Source organism: Phalacrocorax carbo, chromosome 10 (genome assembly GCF_963921805.1).
Source record: "Phalacrocorax carbo chromosome 10, bPhaCar2.1, whole genome shotgun sequence".
In the NCBI taxonomy this organism is placed as follows: Eukaryota; Metazoa; Chordata; class Aves; order Suliformes; family Phalacrocoracidae; genus Phalacrocorax; species Phalacrocorax carbo.
The window spans coordinates 15,929,077-15,948,603 of record NC_087522.1 but is presented as its reverse complement, the minus strand read 5'-3'; the positions used below and the strand labels follow the sequence as shown (position 1 = coordinate 15,948,603).

The 19,527-nt window shown below is 39.5% G+C and overlaps 1 protein-coding gene across 4 annotated transcripts in view; it reads left to right on the top strand.

The window, feature by feature from the left end:
- The window catches only part of RBFOX1 (RNA binding fox-1 homolog 1), a 1,419,204-nt gene that overhangs the window by 506,335 nt on the left and 893,342 nt on the right, over nt 1-19,527 (top strand). Inside the window, exon 1 of one of the 4 annotated variants that reach the window (XM_064461982.1) lies at nt 10,501-10,582. The exons of the other annotated variants lie outside the window; for them this stretch is intronic. The gene's annotated coding sequence lies outside the window, so the exon portion shown is untranslated. Of the gene's footprint in view, nt 1-10,500; nt 10,583-19,527 lie in introns of those variants that run through there. 4 annotated transcript variants of the gene reach the window in all.

Below are 19,527 nucleotides of genomic sequence, written 5' to 3'. Positions count from 1 at the left end.
CAGGAAAAGTTCATTTCTCTCTCTTTTTCCTCTGCAGCCCCCCAAAAGAAGAAAGACTTAGTCTTGATGGTATGTTGTCAGCTGGATGGCTATCTTTGTGGAAACAGTAGCAAAAGTTGTTCTTCACTGTTCAGTTATTGAATGTTTGTAGTAATTCCACCTAAATGTTTATGTTTTAAATGCTAAATAAATAAGCATTTATTTACTTCTGTGTTAATTTAGTGACACATTGTCAGTTTCTTCGGCAACTGGGTTCTGAAGAGTTTTCAGACAGCTGGTTAGCTGAACGGAAACTCAGCTTTGAAATTAGAATTTGCCTGCTGGCTTACCAGTTTACAAATGTCTACTATTTATCTCAGGCACCAAATTATTATTTTTCTTCTGGGCATGTTTTTTGCTTGGTGGTGGTTTTTGGTTTGGGTTTTCTATGTTGTTTTGGTTTTTTTCCCTTGTGTGTATGTATTTACATACAGCATAACTTAAAATGAATCACTGAATGGTGTAGGTTGGAAGGAACCTCTGGAGGTCTTCTGGTCCATCCCCACTGCTCTAGAAGGGCCACCTAGAGCTGGCTGCCCAGGACCATGTCCAGATGGCTTTTGGATATTTACAAGGATAGAGACTCCACAGCCTCCATGGGCAACCTGTGACAGTGCTCAGTCACCCTTGCAGTGCAAAAGTGTTTCATGATACTCAGAGGGAACCTCCTGTGTTTTATAGAATGCTAGAATAGTTTGGATTGGAAGGGACATTCAATGATCATCCAGTCCAGTCCCCTGCAGTAAGCAGTGACATCTTCAACTAGACCAGGTTGCTCAAAGCCCTATCCAACCTGACCTTGAATGTTTCCAGGGGTGGGGCATCTACCATCTCTCTGGGCAACCTGGGCCAGTGTTTCACCACCCTCAGTGCAAAGAATTTCTTCCTTATATCTAGTCTAAATCTAACCTCTTTCAGTTTAAAGCCATCACGCCTTGTCCTGTCGCAATAGGCCCTGCTAAAAAGTTTGTCCCCATCTTTCTTACAAGCCCTCTTAAAGCTGTAATAAGGTCTCCCTGGAGCCTTCTCTACTTCAGACTGAACAACCCCAACTCTCTCAGCATTTCCTCATAGGAGAGGTGTTCCAGCCCTCTGACCTTTTTTGTGGCCCTCTTCTGGACCTGCTGTAACAGGTCCATGTCTTTCCTGTGCTGAGGACCCCAGAGCTGGATGCAGCACTGCAGGTGGGGTCTCATGAGAGCAGAGTAGAGGGGGAGAATCACTTCTCTTGACCAGCTGGCCACGCATCTTTTGATGCAGCCAAGGGTATGGTTGGCTTTCTGGGCTGCGAGCGCACGTTGCTGGGTCATGTCTGGTTTTTGATCCACCAGCACCCCCAAGTCCTTCTCGGCAGGGCAGGTCTCAATCCCTTCACCCCCGGCCTGTATTTATGCTGGGGGTTGCCCGGAGCCGTGTGCAGGACCTTGCGCTTGGCCTTGTTGAACCTCATGAAGGTCACATGGGCCCACTTCTTGAGCTTGTCCAGGTCCCCCTGGATGGCATTCTGTCCCTCAGGTGTGTCAGAACACCATTCAGCTTGGTGTCACCTGCGAACTTGCTGAGGGTTGTTGTGGTTTAGACGGCAACTCAGCCCCACACAGCCACTTGCTCACTCCCCCATCAGTGGGATGGGGGAGAGAATCGGGAGGGTAACGCTCATGGGTTGAGATAAGAACAGTTTAATAATTAAAAAAAACAACAAAAAAAGTGCAATGGAAAGGAAAACAACAAGAGGTGTAAAACCCAGGGGGTGGAAATGAACCACCAAAACAAACCACATGTGATGCAGCTGCTCACCACCTGATGACCCGACGCCGCCCCTCCCTGAGCTACAACTGCCCCCGTTAATACACTGGCCGTGGCGTCACATGGTATGGAATGAGCATCCCCTTGGCCAGTCAGGGTCAGCTGCCCCGGCCGTGGCCCCACCCCTCCCAGCCTCCCACCGACGGCAGAGCGTGGGAAGCTGGAAAGGTCCCTGACCACCACAGGCACTACAGTAAAGAGAATTAACCCCTTCTCAGCCAAAACCAGCACAGGGTACACTTGATACCAATGTCTATGTCTCTGATGAACATATTAAGCAGTATTTTGGTTTGTGCCCATTTGGTCCTGTCACTGGGTACCACTGAGAAGAACCTGGCTTAGCCTTCTTTTCAGCCTTCCTTCAGTTATTTATATAAATCGCCCTGAGCTTTCTCTTCTCTAGGCTAAGCAGTCCCAGATCTCTCAGCCTTTCTTCATATGAGAAATGCTTCAGGACCTTCATCATCTTAGTAACCATTTATTGGACTCTTTCCAGTAGCTCCATCTCTCTCTTGTACTGGGGAGGTCAGAACTGGACACAGTACTCCGGGAGTGGCCTCCCCAGTGTGGAGCAGATGAGAAGAATCACTTCCCTTGACCTGCTGCCAGTGCTCCTCCTCATGCAGCCCAGGATACCATGAGCCTTCTTTGCAGCAAGGGCACATTGCTGGCTGTTCAGCTTGGTGCCCACTGGGACCCCTGAGGCCTTCCCTGCAAAGCTGCTTTTGAGCCCATTGGCTCCCAGCGTATATTGGTGCCGGGGCTGTTCCTCCCCAGGTGCAGGACTTTGCAAATCTGCCAGCCCAAGGTCCCTCTGGATGACAGCACAACACTCTGGCCTATCAGCCACACCTCCCAGTTTGTGTCATCACCGTACTTGCTGAGGTCCCATCATCGACATCATTAATGAAGATGTTAAATGGGACTGGACTTGGTGTTGACTCCTCTTATTTTGAAGTTCAGGTACAGCGTTATGCACAGCTTGGTGGTACTCCAAAACTTACAGGTACTCCAAAAGTTATCACCTTGCTTTTTCATCTCTTAATGTTACTTGTCCTAACTGCAAGTATGATTCTGTAGTTAGAGGGAAGCAGAGCAGTATTCTATTACTTCTTTCTAGCATCTTGGTAAAATGGTAAGGCGGACAGGTGCAACAAACCCATTACTTGCAAAGCCATACAGATTTTTCATGAAACAGCCGTCATTTTGTGTTACTTTATTGTCCAGATGGCTAAGTAAATGGTAGAATTGAAATAATAGATGTTGGGAAAATCCACCTCCATGTGGAACAGGTAGTAACATTGGCAACCAGTCAAAAAACCCTCAGAAAGGTTGCAGCTGAAGGACACTGCTGTTGGAAACCCAGACAGAGATATGTTCCTGAACTCAAGAAGGAAACACAGAGGATGCATTATTGTATGGAATGATTACATGAATGACTAATGAGCCTTGAGGGGCAAGGAAATTGGCTACAAAAGCAATTAAACAAGCACCTGACATTCCAATGTACTCTGTATAAACACTAAACTCTTACTCTGTTTAGTTGGCAGAGCAAAACAAGTGGCATTTGAACGTACTAGGCAAACGGTTACAGGAAAAAAACCAGTGTTAAACAGATTGTTCTCCTGCAAGTGTGTTAGTAAATGCTTTTCTTTGTCAGAAGGTGTGATAACACTTTGTAATACTAGCATTATAAGTCACTATGCACAGTTTCTGATAGTTATTCTGGATATTCAAACCAATATGATACTGCATTAAATCCCACATTCTTCTTTCATCAGTCTGTTGTCAGATACTCTTAGGTATCCATGGCAGTTTTTATTTCCCCTGCCCCCCCCACCCCAAGGGAAAAACCTGCATAAGAGTCCAGATTGGAGTAACAGAAGGGTCATTTTGCATAAAGTCTGATGAACCAATACAAGATACACGTTTCTGTAAGGTAGTATAACATCTATTAAACGTACTTAGGCAGGTGGTGGTCAGTTTGTGTACAAAGGAGTGTAGTCAGCCTACCTGTGACCGTTCAGGAGAGGATAAGGTGACTACAAAAGCAAGTATAAATGAACACTTGTCATTTTGTCAGATTGAGTTTTTAAAGTGGCTTTACTTGCTTAGTAACAGGTAACTAGACAACAGGAAAGGCCTCTAAGCAAGATGGAACAAAAGGTTTTCCTTCAGGAGGGCCTAGAGGGTTCAACTATATTTTGCTAGTTCTCATAACATACAGCTTCAGTATCTGAAGATCTTGACCTTGTGTGGTGAGGGGAGGGAGTTTCATAGGCTTCTACACTGGCAGAGGGAACTTTTCTTGCAGGAGGGTACTGACATGCATATATTGCTCAGGTTTCTCTTTTAAGCGTACTTTCAAATTACTGGTAAAGTATTTCATTTGTAGTCCCACCCAGTGGAAGTAACAGCTTTGGAATTCTGTTGTCAGGTATTTCTGGAGAAGCATGTCAAGGTCAGGTTGTGGTTTGAAAGACAGTCTTAGTTAACCAAAGTTGAAATGTTGAATATATTTTAAGACCAAAACGAGGTTTTCTGGTAATATTACTGAGTGTGTTCTTCAGTGTTGTTTTTAGTGAATCTCCAGCAACCTTTACTGTGTAGAGGTGCTGAAAGTGTCACTAAAAAGGAGGCTTGTTTAAGGAAGTGGTAATTTGCAACTATCTATTACAACTGCAATATGTATGACAAGGAGCTGAGCTAGGTGTTTGAAAGAAGTGGTTTATCTCCTCTGTAACCAGCTGGAGGCAAAGAAATTAGGTGGTGTGTTTTTTTTTTCTTTAGGAAGAATTACAAACACTTCTGAGAAGTGTTGAATCATGTTAAATTTGCTGTCATAAAATCATGCCTGGTCTATAAAGACAGTGTAAAATTAATCATGTATTCATTTCTCATTTACCTCATTAAAATCAGGTTCAAAGGTCTTCCTATACTTGGAGTTTACAATATGTACTACTGAACCCCTAAAATGTTGTGTAAGTCCTGGTTTCTAAACAGGGTTAGAATTCTAGATTTCTGATCTGAAAGAGCTTTATTATGAAGTGCCTTTAGAGGCAGAGGTGGAACTGGTACATCTGAAATGAATGAATAATATATAAGGACTGATACTAGCTTTGCCTCATGAGTTGGCCTTACTATTTAGCCTCAAGCAGAAGCAAGAAACACACAAAAAAGAAAGGTTGTTATGGTAGAAAGTTAAATATTTAATACCAGTGCCTGTCCTGTACATTCTCCTTTTGTTGTATTCATGGAAATACGTTTTGGAACTGAAGGAAAATGTTATTTATATTTACAGTAGTGGCAGAAAGGGCATATTTGATTGAGGCATCAAAGTGCTAGACTTCATAAAAGGCATGAGAGAAGATTCCTGCATTAGCCTTAAAATTTTCACTGTTATCATCCCTTTTCTGTCTCAGGTATACTGGGTCTCATTTTGGTTTTCATTTGGGATTTGTCTGTAGCAACTCTTTGTTTCTTTCCTCTTCCTAATGAGGTAGATAACCAGGTAGCAATAAGAGGTGGTTGTTTTCCCAGTAGCAGTTTTATCTTTCAAGCTCTCTGAAGTTTATCCCGTCAGTTACAACACACCGGATGCAGCACACATCTTTTGTGCTGCCTTCTTTCATAATAAAAACATTTGCCAGCCTCTTGGGTACAAATATAGCATTTGAATTTCTGTTTTCTGGGCAAAATGGGAATTGCATGTTACACAGAGGAAGGGGCTTGGAGTGGAATGGATCTTTGGGTGAAAACATCAGAAATTGTTAGAAAAATTTAAACTTAAGTATTTTCTTCTCTCACCCTGGAGGTTGTAGTTACAGCATTATGGTATGTTTGAGATTTTTATTATCTGATTTGTTGGTGATGAGTGGAGATAAAAACATGCCTACCTGTTTGCAGTTACACGTATTGTAGTTCTGGTGCATGTGCGTCCTGGACTGATGACCATTCAGGCTATGTGGAAGGGTAGATGTATAAAGGCTTTTGATATTCAGCTGAAAACAAGAATTAAGTACAGATTCAGATATTTTGTTCTTTAAAGAAGAAAAAAAAATAACTACAAAGCTTAGTATTTTTCTCTTTGGAAGATTTGAATGTTTTTAAGTAAGTTCTGATGTTGGACCAGTATTTTAACCTGTATCACAGGACCTCTGCTTTACTGGACACTCTGTCTCAGAGAAATACAACACTTCATTTCTTCTACATATCTATGAGAAATTTTGTGCTAGGTTTTTTCTTGTAAGACCCTTCATATGAAAAAACTATTTTAAAAGATATTCTGGAAGTAAGCTTTACCTCTTCCCCCCTGTTCTGGTTCCCCTGAGTTTTAAGGTGTGTTCAGTGACTGAAAGAAGCAGGGATGTCCTGATCCCAGCTGTGTCTTGCTTTGGTTTGAGACAGAAATCTACATCTAAGTGTCCTGGCATTTTAAATGAGAGGTATTTAGAAATCATAGAATCATTAAGGTTGGAAAAGACCCTTAAGATCATCGAGTCCAACCGCTAACCTATCACTGCCAAGTCCACCACTAAACCATATCCTCAAGCGGCACAGCTACCCTTCTTTTAAATACCTCCAGGGATGGAGACTCCACCACCTCCCTGGGCAGCCTGTTCCAATGCCTGACAACACTTTCGGTAAAGAAGTTTTTTCTAATGTCCAACCAAAGCTTCCCCTGGCGTAGCCTGAGGCCATTTCCTCTCGTCCTCTTACTGAGTAACAATCATTTGTTACTAGGGCGAAGAGACCGACCCCTGCCTCACTACAGCCTCCTTTCTGGTTGCTGTAGAGAGCAATAAGGTCTCCCCTCAGCCTCCTCTTCTCCAGGCTAAACAACCCCAATTTCCTCAGCCGCTCCTCATAAGACTTGTTCTCTAGATCCTTCACCAGCTTCATTGCCCTTCTCTGGACACACTCCAGCACCTCGATGTCCCTATTGCAGTGAGGATCCCAAAACTGAACAAAGTACTCGAGGTGCGGCCTCACCAGTGCCGAGTACAGGGGCACAATCACCTCCCTGCTCCTGCTGGCCACACTATTGCTGATACAAGCCAGGATGCCATTGGCCTTCTTGGCCGCCTGAGCACACTGCTGGCTCATGTTCAGACAGCTGTCAACCAGCACCCTCAGGTCCATTTCCTCCAGGCAGCTCTCCAGCCACTCCTCCCCCAGCCTGTAGTGTTGCATGGGGTTGTTGTGACCCAAGTGCAGGACCCGGCACTTAGCCTTGGTGAATCTCATACTGTTGGCTCTGGCCCAACGATCCAGCCTGCCCAGGTCCCTCTGTAGGGCCTTTCTGCCCTCCAGCAGATCAGCAATTCCCACCAGTTTGGTGTCATCTGCAAATTTACTGAGGGTGCACTCAATCCCCTCATCCAGATCATCAATGAAGATATTGAAGAGGACCGGCCCCAACTTTTTCTCCATGTTCACATTTACTTTTTTCCTCCTTTTTCAGACCTTAAAAAAAAAAAAAAAGTATTTGGAAACTGAATGCTACCAAATGCAGTTGAATAATCACTTCTTCAAAAAATGATTTGTGTGAGAAGAAAAATGTAGCCCCAAAGTTTGGAAAGATGAATAGTATGGGAACTAAAACTGATGTGGTACCTTCTTTCTGGTGCTGAACAGTCAACTCCAGTGTTTCTGGTGCTGCTAGTAGGCTTGGTAAGCAGAAAACACGTAAAGCTCAAAACATTTAGTGTGATTTCACTGACCTTGGAACACTGTTGCTAGTAAGAACAACTGTTTTTAGGTTGCTATTGCTTGAGATAGAACTGATAACAGCCTTAGGCAAGAGTGGTAAAAGAAAGAAACATGGCGCTTGGGGAAGACTGTACATGAATTTAACTTTTTTTCTAATTGTTTGCTGAATACGTGGTTAAGGCTTTTAAGAAAGCCAGTTCATCGACCACCCTGAACTGAATAATCAACCAGTAGTTTTAAAAGTATATTTTAGATTACAGAGAAGTTAGAAAACAAGTTTCTAATTTTTAAAAATACAAAATCTCTTCAGAAGTATAAAAATATATTGTCTTCCCTACTGACTTAACCTGGTGTGTACATAATATAAAATATTAAAAACTGGGAGGTAGTGCTCATTTTAAGCCTGAAGAGAACAGGAGGTAAGGTAGTCTCTTATATAACCTCCTTTATAGCTCGTCTAGTTGCAATCACAAAGTCATGGTAAGAGGGCAGGCTGATCCTTACATCATAGAAACAGAAGCTCCATTTTTGTAGCCTATGTAACATTTTGTACATAGGAATAGAGAGGGTCGGTGTGAAAGTGGGATGTCTGAAGAGTTTTGTTTACTCTGAGGCATGGACTTGGCAAGTGGAACATAGGGCCAAACTCTCTCTTTTCTGTACACTTGTGGAAAAGGGAACTGCAAGAAGATTGACCTTCAACCGTTCTGACTCTCGGTGGGTGTAAAACTGCCTGTAGTTTCTCAGATACTGGTGAAGCTACACTGGCTAACACCATCTGAAGAGGCAGTTTGGTCATCTGTAGCCAAAGATGTTATTCTGGAGTTAGTTTTCTAGCGTCAGTGCTGCTTCTGCTCCAGTGCACACCTTCAAGAGCTGCAACAAGGCACAATAAAAGCATGCTTTTAAACGTGGAAATTTTTATTTTCTTCAGTGATATGTCTTGGAAATAACGGATTATTTTTTGCACTGGTTTCCAGTGTGGTTAAGAAATCTGAGACCCTAGTTTATGGTTGGATGCGGTGCTAAAGTACTTCACTGAATCAGGACCTCATCTGGGTTTCCCAAGTGAAAATAGTGAACAGCTGGGTGAGTATAGGCATAAATATGTATGGATTGTATCCATGCTTCTCTGCCAGAGTTCAGGGAAGTAGGGCAGTGTAATGCGAGGAGTCAGGCTCTCTGGGCTTAAGTGCGTTTGTGTCTTGTTGGTGGTTCATATCAAGAAAATCTAGAGATAAAAATAAAACCTTCTGAGTATTGAGTATGAGCAAAAAATGCTACTTTAGAGTATACAAATCTTTGTGCAATATTTTCAAAATAAAAAAATATGCTTCAAGGATCATCTTACAATTTGGATATAGATTAAGTACAGATATGATACCTTATCAGTTTGTATTTCATGCTTTTGCATAAAGTTGATGTATAGTTTGATGTTGTAAGCTTTCCAGGGTTTTTGTTTCCTGCAGAAAAAACCCAACTCCCTCTCCCACAAGCCCAGTTACAGTGGACTGTGATAGAAAGTAAATAAGAATGCAACGTAATGGTGTTATAGGGCATGTTATGATTTGTGCTTTGGTTTAAGTACATAACTTATTTACAAGTTGTATTGTAGATGAGCTGCTTGATGTAGAAAAAATTACATTCCAGACCAATAGCCTAACAAATAGTAGAGAAATAAAAATTAAGTAATGTGTTTTAATCTTTAAATGCTAATAATGTACTTTCAAAGACCCAGAGGAAGTCTATGTAATTAGAAAATTGGAAAAATATGTACTTAAGTATCTTCTACCCAATTCTCCTGTTATGCTTGCATTAGAGTAACTCTGTGAAGGAGTTTATCTTATAAGCTATCAGGAGATGGATCTGAAGGACAATTTATTTTTTTATGCAATCATTCACTGGATAGAGGTCACACTACTAGAATTACAGAGACCTGATCATAAATTCTGATATTTTCTTTAGAAAAAAAATCTGTGTCCTGCAACTACAAAAGTAGAAAGCAAGAATTTTAAAATATTTTAAGGAAAACCAGTTTTGAGATGACAGATAAATGTATGTAATAGGAAAGGTACAAGACCTCATGATTGTTAGTCAAGTCAATTCAGAACCAAGTCTCCTAGAAGAGTGCTTTTTTCTTTTATGATATTTTTTTCCTCATGTTTGCTTTGAAGTACTTTCTGTAGCTAAGGTATATCAAAATTAGAAACGTATCAGCACCATATGGTAATAGGCTTGTTGTCTAAATAATGTATGTTTCATAAGTGCAGTTGACTTAAGGATCACTTTTCACCACTTGGAGGGCACTTAGCTGTAATTTTAGACTTGAAAAGAGTGCCATGAGATACACAATAATTTGATGGGTAGAATAAAACAGGCTTGTTTTTTATGCAGTGGGTATAAAATTATAACGATTTCCCCGTGTTTGCTGATGAATGACAATTTAGTTCTTGGGGGGGGAGTCGATTCTCCAAATTTCTGGCATAAATGATTGTGCGCTATACATATTCCCCACAGTATTTATTGCCTTAGTAGCAAATGCTGTATGCTGGAGCTCCATAAAACAGAAATTTAGTTGGTGGATTCACTCTGAACAATAGAAGTTCAGATGAGGGAACATTTGCTTTTTAGGGATATAAAATAACTTGGGCATATTGTAGTCTTCTTTTTTTGAATTTTCTTTTTACTTTTCTTTTTTCTTCAAACCTTTGATTGGAGCTTTGCTAGCTAAGGATCCAGATCCCTTATCTTTTTAAACAATCTTAAGGTTAATAACTATGCTTTCTATGCTATAGCCTGTAGCACCTACTGTCATATGCTCAGTTGAAAATGCAGTGCAAATAACCTTGTTTGTTTACTTTTCAATTAAGTCTTGAGTTTAGTTATAAAATTGTCGTAGCTGGAATTTAATTTCCTTTTTCTCTCCCCTCCCCCCCAGTTAGATATAGACCTGAGTTCTTCCAGTGATGCCAGTTTTTCATGCAGACCTACGACTAACACTCTTGGAAAAACATCCATAAAAAATGTAAGTCCCTGAACTCTGATACAGACAAACTCTAAGCGTCTTAGTCTCAGGCTTCTAGTTTTTGCTTTAAAAAATAAGGATTATCTTAAATCTCCTGTGGTGCCTAAAATTGTCTCTCTGTGCGTACTGAGGAGTTGTCTATTTTTGATATGTGTATGAATTTGCATGTTTTCTCACAGAATAGTTTGGGTTGGAAGAGACCTTTAAAGGTCAAGTAGTCCAGCCCCAACTCCAGTGATTTTACATCTTGTGCCCAGTTGGGAACAAAAATCTAGGTATTTTTCTAAGTAAATCTTCAAGTAGCAGGGTTGGGGTGGTATTTTCTGCGCACACAAGGTAACCAAATTATTGATTTTCTCAGAAACTCTTACCTCTAGGAATGTTTTGAGGTGTTCTTTTTTCTGTATCTGGCTGGAAGAAATGGACATGAAATTTGCAGTCCTTGTTCCTACTGTAGCCTAATGGGTTGAATATTTGTCCAGGGAATGGACAGAAGATGCATGTTCTGTGCCTTCTGTTGGGGTAAAACATTAACATCTAATTCTTCATAGAGAGATCCTACATCATATAGGCTCCTGGTGGCAAAGGCAGTGCACTCCCCTACTCCTGTTGAAGCTATGTCAGGTTAGCTTAGACTGCTGCTGGTTTTTGAGGGTCTGTGTTTGTTTTATTTTGTATGGTAAGCCAGCAAGTGCTGGAAAAGTATAACTTTGTGGAGTTTGGATCATGCCTTGTAGGACAGACAAGAGTTTTGGTCCCTGTTCTCAGGATACATCTGTGCAGTGTCTGATGGTTTTATTGAAAATAAAAGATGGAAACTAGAAGATGGTACTCTGATGCCTACTGGGGCAGTAACATTTTCTGCTGTACCTGTCTTGTCTTTCACAATGAATCTTGATCACAGCTTTCTTCTTTTCTAGCCAAGTTAACAGTGTAAAAAGAGAAGTGGCTGATATTTTCATCCAGACTAGTGTACAACCTGTAGCTAGGAGCTGTCTTCTAGAAGGATATAGGTAGAATTATTTATTTTTGTGTCTCAGGTGGGGAAGGGAATTCAACCTGGACTTCTTAATTACTGGATGAGCGCTTTAGCCACTATAGTGATGTACAGTTGTTTTTTTTTTGGAGGTAGTTAAGTTTTGAAAGCCTCAATGAATCCTTAACCACTGTCACTGGTGAAAAAATGTGAATCAGAGAATGCGAGGCTGTAGGAGTATCTCTATACGTGCAGAAAGGGAATTCAGTAGACAAATACATTACATATGTTTTAATAGAAATATGTATATATTTCTGTATATAAACTATAAGTAGAAAGACTGTATCATAAACACAAAAAGGAAGGACTTGCGTTACCTTTTATGTTTCTTAATCTCTCCTCTACCAGTGTATATATAAAAGTTGTGAGTGACAGTGTGCAGGCTGCAATTGCACGTGCTTTATTTCTTTCTCCAATCTGTCATTAGTGAATGAGTTAAGGGAGTAGGATGACAGACTGAATTCAGACTTCAGAATTTACTATCATGTGTAAGTTGGGAGGAGGGGAGACAGAAAAAGCTGTGTACTCCTTAATAGATGTTCATGGTTTTCAGTGTTTCATGATTCTTTTTTGACTCAGTCATCTGTAGCAGTTGTATAAGTTACTTCTAATATTGCAGTATTGCTGAAGAATTTTGTTTTTACTTTGCAGTGTGTCATTGTTAGCTCTGAGGAAAAAAAAACCTGTATTGTTTGGTCTGTATAAAGGACATTTAAGAAAAGGAGAGTGAATTCAAATCAACAGGGAGAAGGAAATTTAAACCTTTGCCACAGATGTTTTCTTTAGAAAGCAAATGTGAATTGTTGCTGCACGAAGTGAACTAAATGGAACAACTGTGAGTTCCTGTTTTCATTCTTCAAGACTTGATTGTCTTCTATTTCTACTAGCCTTAGAGATGCTTATTTATCTTGATCCTACTTCCATGGCCTGTTACTTCAGCAGTGCTAGACAAAGCCTTTTATGAGGAGAAAAATAAAAAATTAGTTGAGAAGATCATCACTACGTCGTAGTAGTAGTAGTCGTAGTCGTAGTAGTAGTAGTACAACCACCTAATAGTACAGGTTGGACAGCAGTTGCTAGTGGAAACATCAGCACAGCTCAAATGTCAGTATGAGGTTATAGTGCACAGACAACCTGTCTACTGTTTTTTGATAAGTGGAAAGAAAATCAGAAATGTGAAAGAAAAGCTGTTACATTCTCTTTTTTTTTTTTGAGTTATCGGGGGTGTACAATAATTGAACCTTGATCAGCTATGGTTACTCAGCTTTATATTAAAGATTCTCAAAGCTGCAGCCCAGAAAGAGAGGAAAGGACTTACAGTGATTAAATATGGCCTTTATTCTTTTGATTCTGAAATAATTTGAGCTTTCCAGAATAATTTGTTTAGCTCTTGAACAATTACAGGAGATTCATCAGGTTTGTCTACAGTCTTTGATGGCATCTATGGAGCATTACACAGGTGAGCTGTGTTCTCAGTTTCTGTTCCCTGTGGTGTGTTTTCTCCTTAGCCTATTCCTGAGGCAGAACTTAGGAAGAGCTCCCCAGGACACCCCTGTTGCTCTCCATGGTGCAGGCACATGGTTCCACTGGCTGTGCAGTATCATGCAAAGTCTTCATCTGTGCCCTTAGCTCAGCTTTCCTCTGTGATAGTCACCTGTATTTGGGTGTCTGTGACCAGCTTTCAGGGGCAGGGCAGGAGAGTGCTGCTTACCAAGAAAACTCTGTCAGTGGTGAGGAGTTTTCTCTCTTGCATGTTCATCTGGACTAGGTCTCAGGCTCAATTTAATGGTTAAAGATCACTCCAGTACATGGTTCTGTGGCACTTGTTTTTAAAAACTAGCAATTTCTTTTTCTCAGCATTTATGTTAAGAAAACCAGATTTTAGATTTTAAGAATCAAAAATAACTGGATGGAAAAACTTGGGTGCAAATGCCATAATGGCATGGTTGTAGAGTTGAATTTAACTGAAATTGTAGCCAAATATCTTGCATCAAATGTGAAGAAATGGATCTGTTACTGGGTACACAGGTCACATAAATGACTGATTAATTTGTGACAGCCAACTGTAAACCAAATCAGAAATAAAATCTGGAAGAAAACTCCAGGCAGGTTCTGCAATGGCACTGTTGGATTGTTCTGTAGAATGAAGACAAGTGATTCTTTTTTCTTCTTTTTTTTCTGCCTTTTACCATTGAACATCAAAACTGGATAATTGTGTTTTGTAACCATCGTGCACTGCACAGATATTGTGGTATTTTCAGTATTGTGAAGGGAGAACAGGACTGTCTGCCCTGGTCAAAAGTGTTAGTGCCAGAGTAAGGGGCTGTGAAGAGGAAACAGAACAGAGAGCAGACCTCCAGCTTTTCCACTCTTCCCTGATTAATTCTCTGTAATTGGGTAAGAAATGGATACCAAGTTAGATCCAGCTTAGGTCCATCTCCATTTCTGACTTGGTGCTGATGCCATACCTTGTCAATGCAAAGACAGTGGTACAGGAGAAAGGGTGATGGTTGAATGCTGAGAAAATGAAAATCGGAGGGCAACTCTTTGTTGGTAGCTGCTGGGAAACGTGGCAGAATTTTGTCCCAAGCCCATAAATAATGAGGACTGGGGGCTTTGCTGCTTTTTTGTCCATGCTGTGTCTCTACCTGAGAAAGGATAAACTACAGAAGAATTCCCTAAATTCTCTCTTCAACTAGTGACAAAATATGTTTTTCACAACACTATTATTAAACAGTGAGCAAATACTCCATCTACAAGATGAGGGAGTTGGTAATAACTGAGAAGTTGCACAGTTGTTTTTGAAGGATCTAGAAATAGATCCCTGACCCCTGCACGGCAGGCATGAATCTCATGCCCAAGCCGCAGGAGGGACATGCTACATCAGTAATATGTTTGGCTATATTGCCTCTAATTTCCATCCAGAGATCCCATCCAAGGCAGGAATCATAACTGTTAATATTTGGCTGCTGTCTACTTACATTAGCCACTTGCAAAATTTGTTTCATGGTTCCATCTTGCTGATTTTCTTCACAGTGGATGAAGAATGCTGTCACTTATTTATGCCTTGTCTTTGAGCAGTTGAAGTCTGTGCAGTGACCGTAAAGATACTGAATTTAAACCTTGTTAATCACAGTGTTTGTTGTCCATATGGTTCTGCTTTGTACAATCAGTTTTATTTTATTCAGTGTCACTTTCTAGATTCTCTTCTTAGTTCTAATGTAGAAGAATTGTAACATTGCCTTTTAGAACAAAATATGCAAGCTTAGGCTGATATTTAGATTTTGCTATTTAATCTTTTCTCCTTGATTTGGATTTGAAGGTCTTTCTGTTCGTGTTATTTCTGTAGCCAGAAAGAAATAGTTCTGACTACTTTTCTAGAACTTGAAATATTAATTCAGAGAACTTCATTTGAAAATATTTTACTTATTCTGTATATTTTCTTTGAAGCACTTAAAACTTTTTTGAAAATAAAAAGCCTTCTCTATCTACAACTAAAACGAGAAAACAATTTTTTCAGCATCTGAAGTGTTGCTTCTATTTTTGTTTACCTGACCTGTGCTGACCATGCATCCAGTATCTGACAGGGATGGGTTGTGTATGTTTATGCCACATAACTTTTTTTTTTTTTTAATAGAGATAACTCTCTTCTTGCAAAGTTGCTTTGTGTCCTTTTAGTTTTACTGTTTAATACTGGAGGTATAGGGGAGGAATCCTTACCTTATAAAAAAACCCTACAAACAAAAAAACCCCAAACCCAAACCAGAACATGTTTAGGTGGCTGCAGAGTGATCATGAATGATGGTGGTGTGACAATGATGCTAAGCTGGAATCTGCACCTGCTATTTTTGTTTGCTAACCAGGATGCTTAATTTTTGCCTTTGCTTCATAGCATCAGTGTGACTCTTGTGGAACACTCACTAAATCGCGAAAGAAGAGAGAGGTACAATCCACGAAGGATGTATATTTTTAGGCCAAAATGTTATGCAGCTGAGAGTAGAATAAGTTTTAGTTTAGTTTAACAGCCAGGAGAGAAATCTTAGAAACTGTTTTTACATCTTGATCAGTAATACCATACAGGATAGTTCCATCAATTCGACATAATATTGTTAGCACTCTCCTTTAGTACCAAATGAGTACTTTAGACATGTTTAAATTCAATATTGTCCTTTTAATATTTTATACATATTAAGAATGTAAGTCACTAGTGTGAATTCTGGCAAGGTAAGACAGTAGTTTGGTCACTGTTTTGGGTCCGGACAGATAGGTGCTCATGTTCATGCTCACTGCTGGGAGTTTCTGTTAAAAGCAGAGATTGTTGAACAGTCTCGCTCTAATGCATATCCTCCTCCAGTTTTAGGAAAATGGTGTATTGTTAGGGCACAGCAGGGAACTTTGCATCACCACAGCTAGCACCATACCTAGTCTGTGAATAAACTGACTTCATCTTCCTTTGCTATTGATCCATCAGCTTTCATGCAAGCACTAAATTAATCCTTAAAAAATAATTAGCTCCAGTGTCTTGGCAGAATTCCAAGTAGGCAATTACATTCTGCCTGCTTAAAAATGCCCCCTGTAGTTACAATTGGATAACTTATAGTGACAGATGATTGTGTGTTTTGTGATATGTTTTCAGTGCAGCTTTTTATCGGTGTGAAGTCTGCTGTAATGCTGCAAATACCTCACACTGCAAGAACCTATTGACCAGGATGGTTTATTAGCACGACAAAGAAAAGTGTCTATGGAAAGTATTTCCTCAATATTTTGAAGAGAAAAGAAGAAAGATTTAGATGTTACTTGCATGTTTCAAAATTTTGAAGGCAGTATCTATAATGTGCTTTTAGGACTATGTGCATTGATACATACGAGAAAAGCCCAACCAAAGCTTGCTTGTTTTGTAGAACTCTCTATTAATTGTGGGCCCAAGACTGACATCTAAAATGGTTGAGAAAACAGAGGGAAGATACTGATTTTGTTTGTTGGCTATAGTACTTTGGGTTCAATTTGATGTTGGGTTATTTCAGAAACATTGTTTAACAGAAGGAAAAAATAGGTATGGAATAAAATACGTATTAGCTTCTGTTTCCCATTTCAAGGGTGGTTAATAATAGAAAACTTGTGTACTTTTCTTTCTTTTTTTTCCCTTTTTGACAGAGAAAATGCCATTTATAATATCTAAGTAACTTGTATCTAGTATTAAAGAGTTTGAAAAGACCAGGAGAGAATTTGGATTTATAGATATTTGATGAAGCACTGGATGATTAAAAAAATCCTTGAGTAGGGGGAGATGAAACTCCTGTCTTCACAGATGAAGACCAAAGCTACATATTTTGATAAAGAAAATCATCTGACTGAACAGGTCTGATACATTTTCTGATTATTTAAATTTTGTTGTCTTTATATTGGTGAAAGAGGTGGAAGGGAATTTTCACGTTTCGTGGGTTTGCTCTTTGTTATTGATATAGATACTCAGAAGGGCAGACATGGTCTAGACATCAAGTCCTTGCAATTATATACTGCCAATGAAGCATTTGAGGAGAACAAGATAGGGGAAAAAAATGAGGTTGGCAGCCAATATGAGGGCTTTTCTCCGCTTCTGTTTTGTCTTCTGGTAATGAAAAACAAGCCTATTTTTAGGAGTTCCCTTTATGATGTTCAAGTGTGGCATCTCTGACACGAGTTGCCGAGAGTTAACAAACCTTGCAAATTGAAATGTGAAGAACTAATAATTGTAATCTTCCAACTCAGGAGTTTGAGACTTAGGAGTCAGTCCTTTCCTAGTCATAAAATTGACTTAAAAATTTATAAATACTTTATTTTTAAAGGACTTTCTTCTTCTTCCTTCTAGATGAAGGGTTTTTAGATTATAGTAGAATTTTTGGGCAGTTCTTGTTTCATACTTATGTCTCTTCTGTCTGAAATACAAGGGATCAATCTTGCAGCTATATTACAGAGACTTGGACAGTTTCACACTTTGTGAAGAGCATAAAATAAATAATCTTATTGGTCTTGTTAAGTATGACAGTCGGGAATATTCCAATGAACAAGGGAGGGAAATTTACTGTTGAAAAGTTTCATTTAATCTTCTCCTAGCATTCTTACTCTGGACAAGGTTGTTGTTCGTATAAGCGCTTAGATACAAACTTCAGAACAATTTTGAGAATAATATAGTAACTCAGATGGTTAATGTATGTTTAGGGATTCAGTTATTGCCTCTGCCTTTACTGTTCTTTTTCAGTTCTCTTTATTTTTTTTCTGACTTTAAGCAGTAAAACCTGTCTGTCTGGAAACTATAGAGGCAGTTCTATCACATAGCATCTATTTTCAAATTGATTATTATTTAGGAAATGATCAGAATAGCTGCTTTTCATTTCTGATGTGGATCTTCAGTATGAATTCCCATGTACTTTAAAAAACCAAACACAGAATATGCAGTCATTTAAGAGTTTCATCCCAAGCAGGTTTACTTTTTTTACTACATATCATTATGCATGCTCTTGTAATTTAATTAAGACTACCTCCATTTAGCATCAGTGGTGCAGCTTTAATACTGTGATTTAAGGATTTAATGCCATAGTAATAGTAATTCATTCAATATTTGTTTTGGATTTGAAGTAACAATTTCTGTGTTTTTCCTTGTTCTGAACACTAGCCTAATCATTCCAAGTTAAACAAGCAGGAAAAACAGTCAAGCCAATATTTGCTTGCAAAAATTACAAAGCTAATTTCAATATGGTTAATTCACTTTGGGAAGGATCAAGAGGTCTATAGTCTTCAACAAACATAGTGTGCTCTGTAAGTTCAGAAACTTTTTTCTGCAGCACTTGGAATCTTCAACTAAGCAGGTATTTTCTTCAAAGAAAGAAGTAGTACTGACTTACTGCATATGAAACTCACAGTATATTGCTCCCTATAAAGTTTACTTTGGCACAATATTAAAGCTTTATAAACTCCCTTCAGTTGTCACTTATTCTCTGTTGCATCCAGACTTCTCAAAGCTCCTTTGTACTTTCCAATTTCACTCAGTGATTGCAGTATTCTGGAAGAACCACTAGGTTGCCCTCCCGATATTTTCTTTTGAACTATTAAGGGTCTTAGTATCCTCTTTCTGGCTATCAGCATGATTCCATCGTGGGCTTCGTGGGCCACTATTCAGGATGGAATTGGGCTGAGTTTGTTTCCTGTGGATGGGCCATCCATAAGAATGGATACAAGATCATCTGTTGAGGAAACCATGCTGCAATCACCTGTTGAAATTAAACTGTAATGCATCCATCAGGTTTTTCATCAGTCTGTTTCCCAAGGGTAAACTTGTGACATGAGAAGCAAAAAAGGTGCAGAACTCTGAATATCTTAAGAATCCCTTGCTTTCTTCCTTAGCAAGTTCAAATTGTCCTCATGACTCTTTATGGCAATATCAGGTGCTTTGGGAAATTAAGATCTCTTATTTCAAACTGGATCATACCACAAAGAATTTTTTCTGCTTGCTATCACTAGATCAATTATTTCTACACTGTGTCAAGTTACACTTTGCCAAGGCAGAGGTTGTTATACCAGCTTTGGAAGGCATACAGTCTATAGTATCTGCAGGTCTGCCACTTTAAATGATACCTATTCCTTCTTCACTAGTATGCTTTTGACATGATAGCTATCTTGGAGGCAGGTGAAGAGTGGGCACCACAAAAAGGTACTGATTGATAGAGGCTGAAAACTCTTTATTCCCAATTTGCAAGGACCATAGTGCTTTCTATATGCTAGTGATGGATTCATGCCTATCTTTTCTCCAATACAGAAGAGGGTATTTTACAGCACCATAACAATGAATCATCTGTGGATTCTAACTGTGGTCTCTACTACTTTATTGCTTCTTTTCATTTCTGGTGTACCTCAGAAACATTGCCTTTTGCAG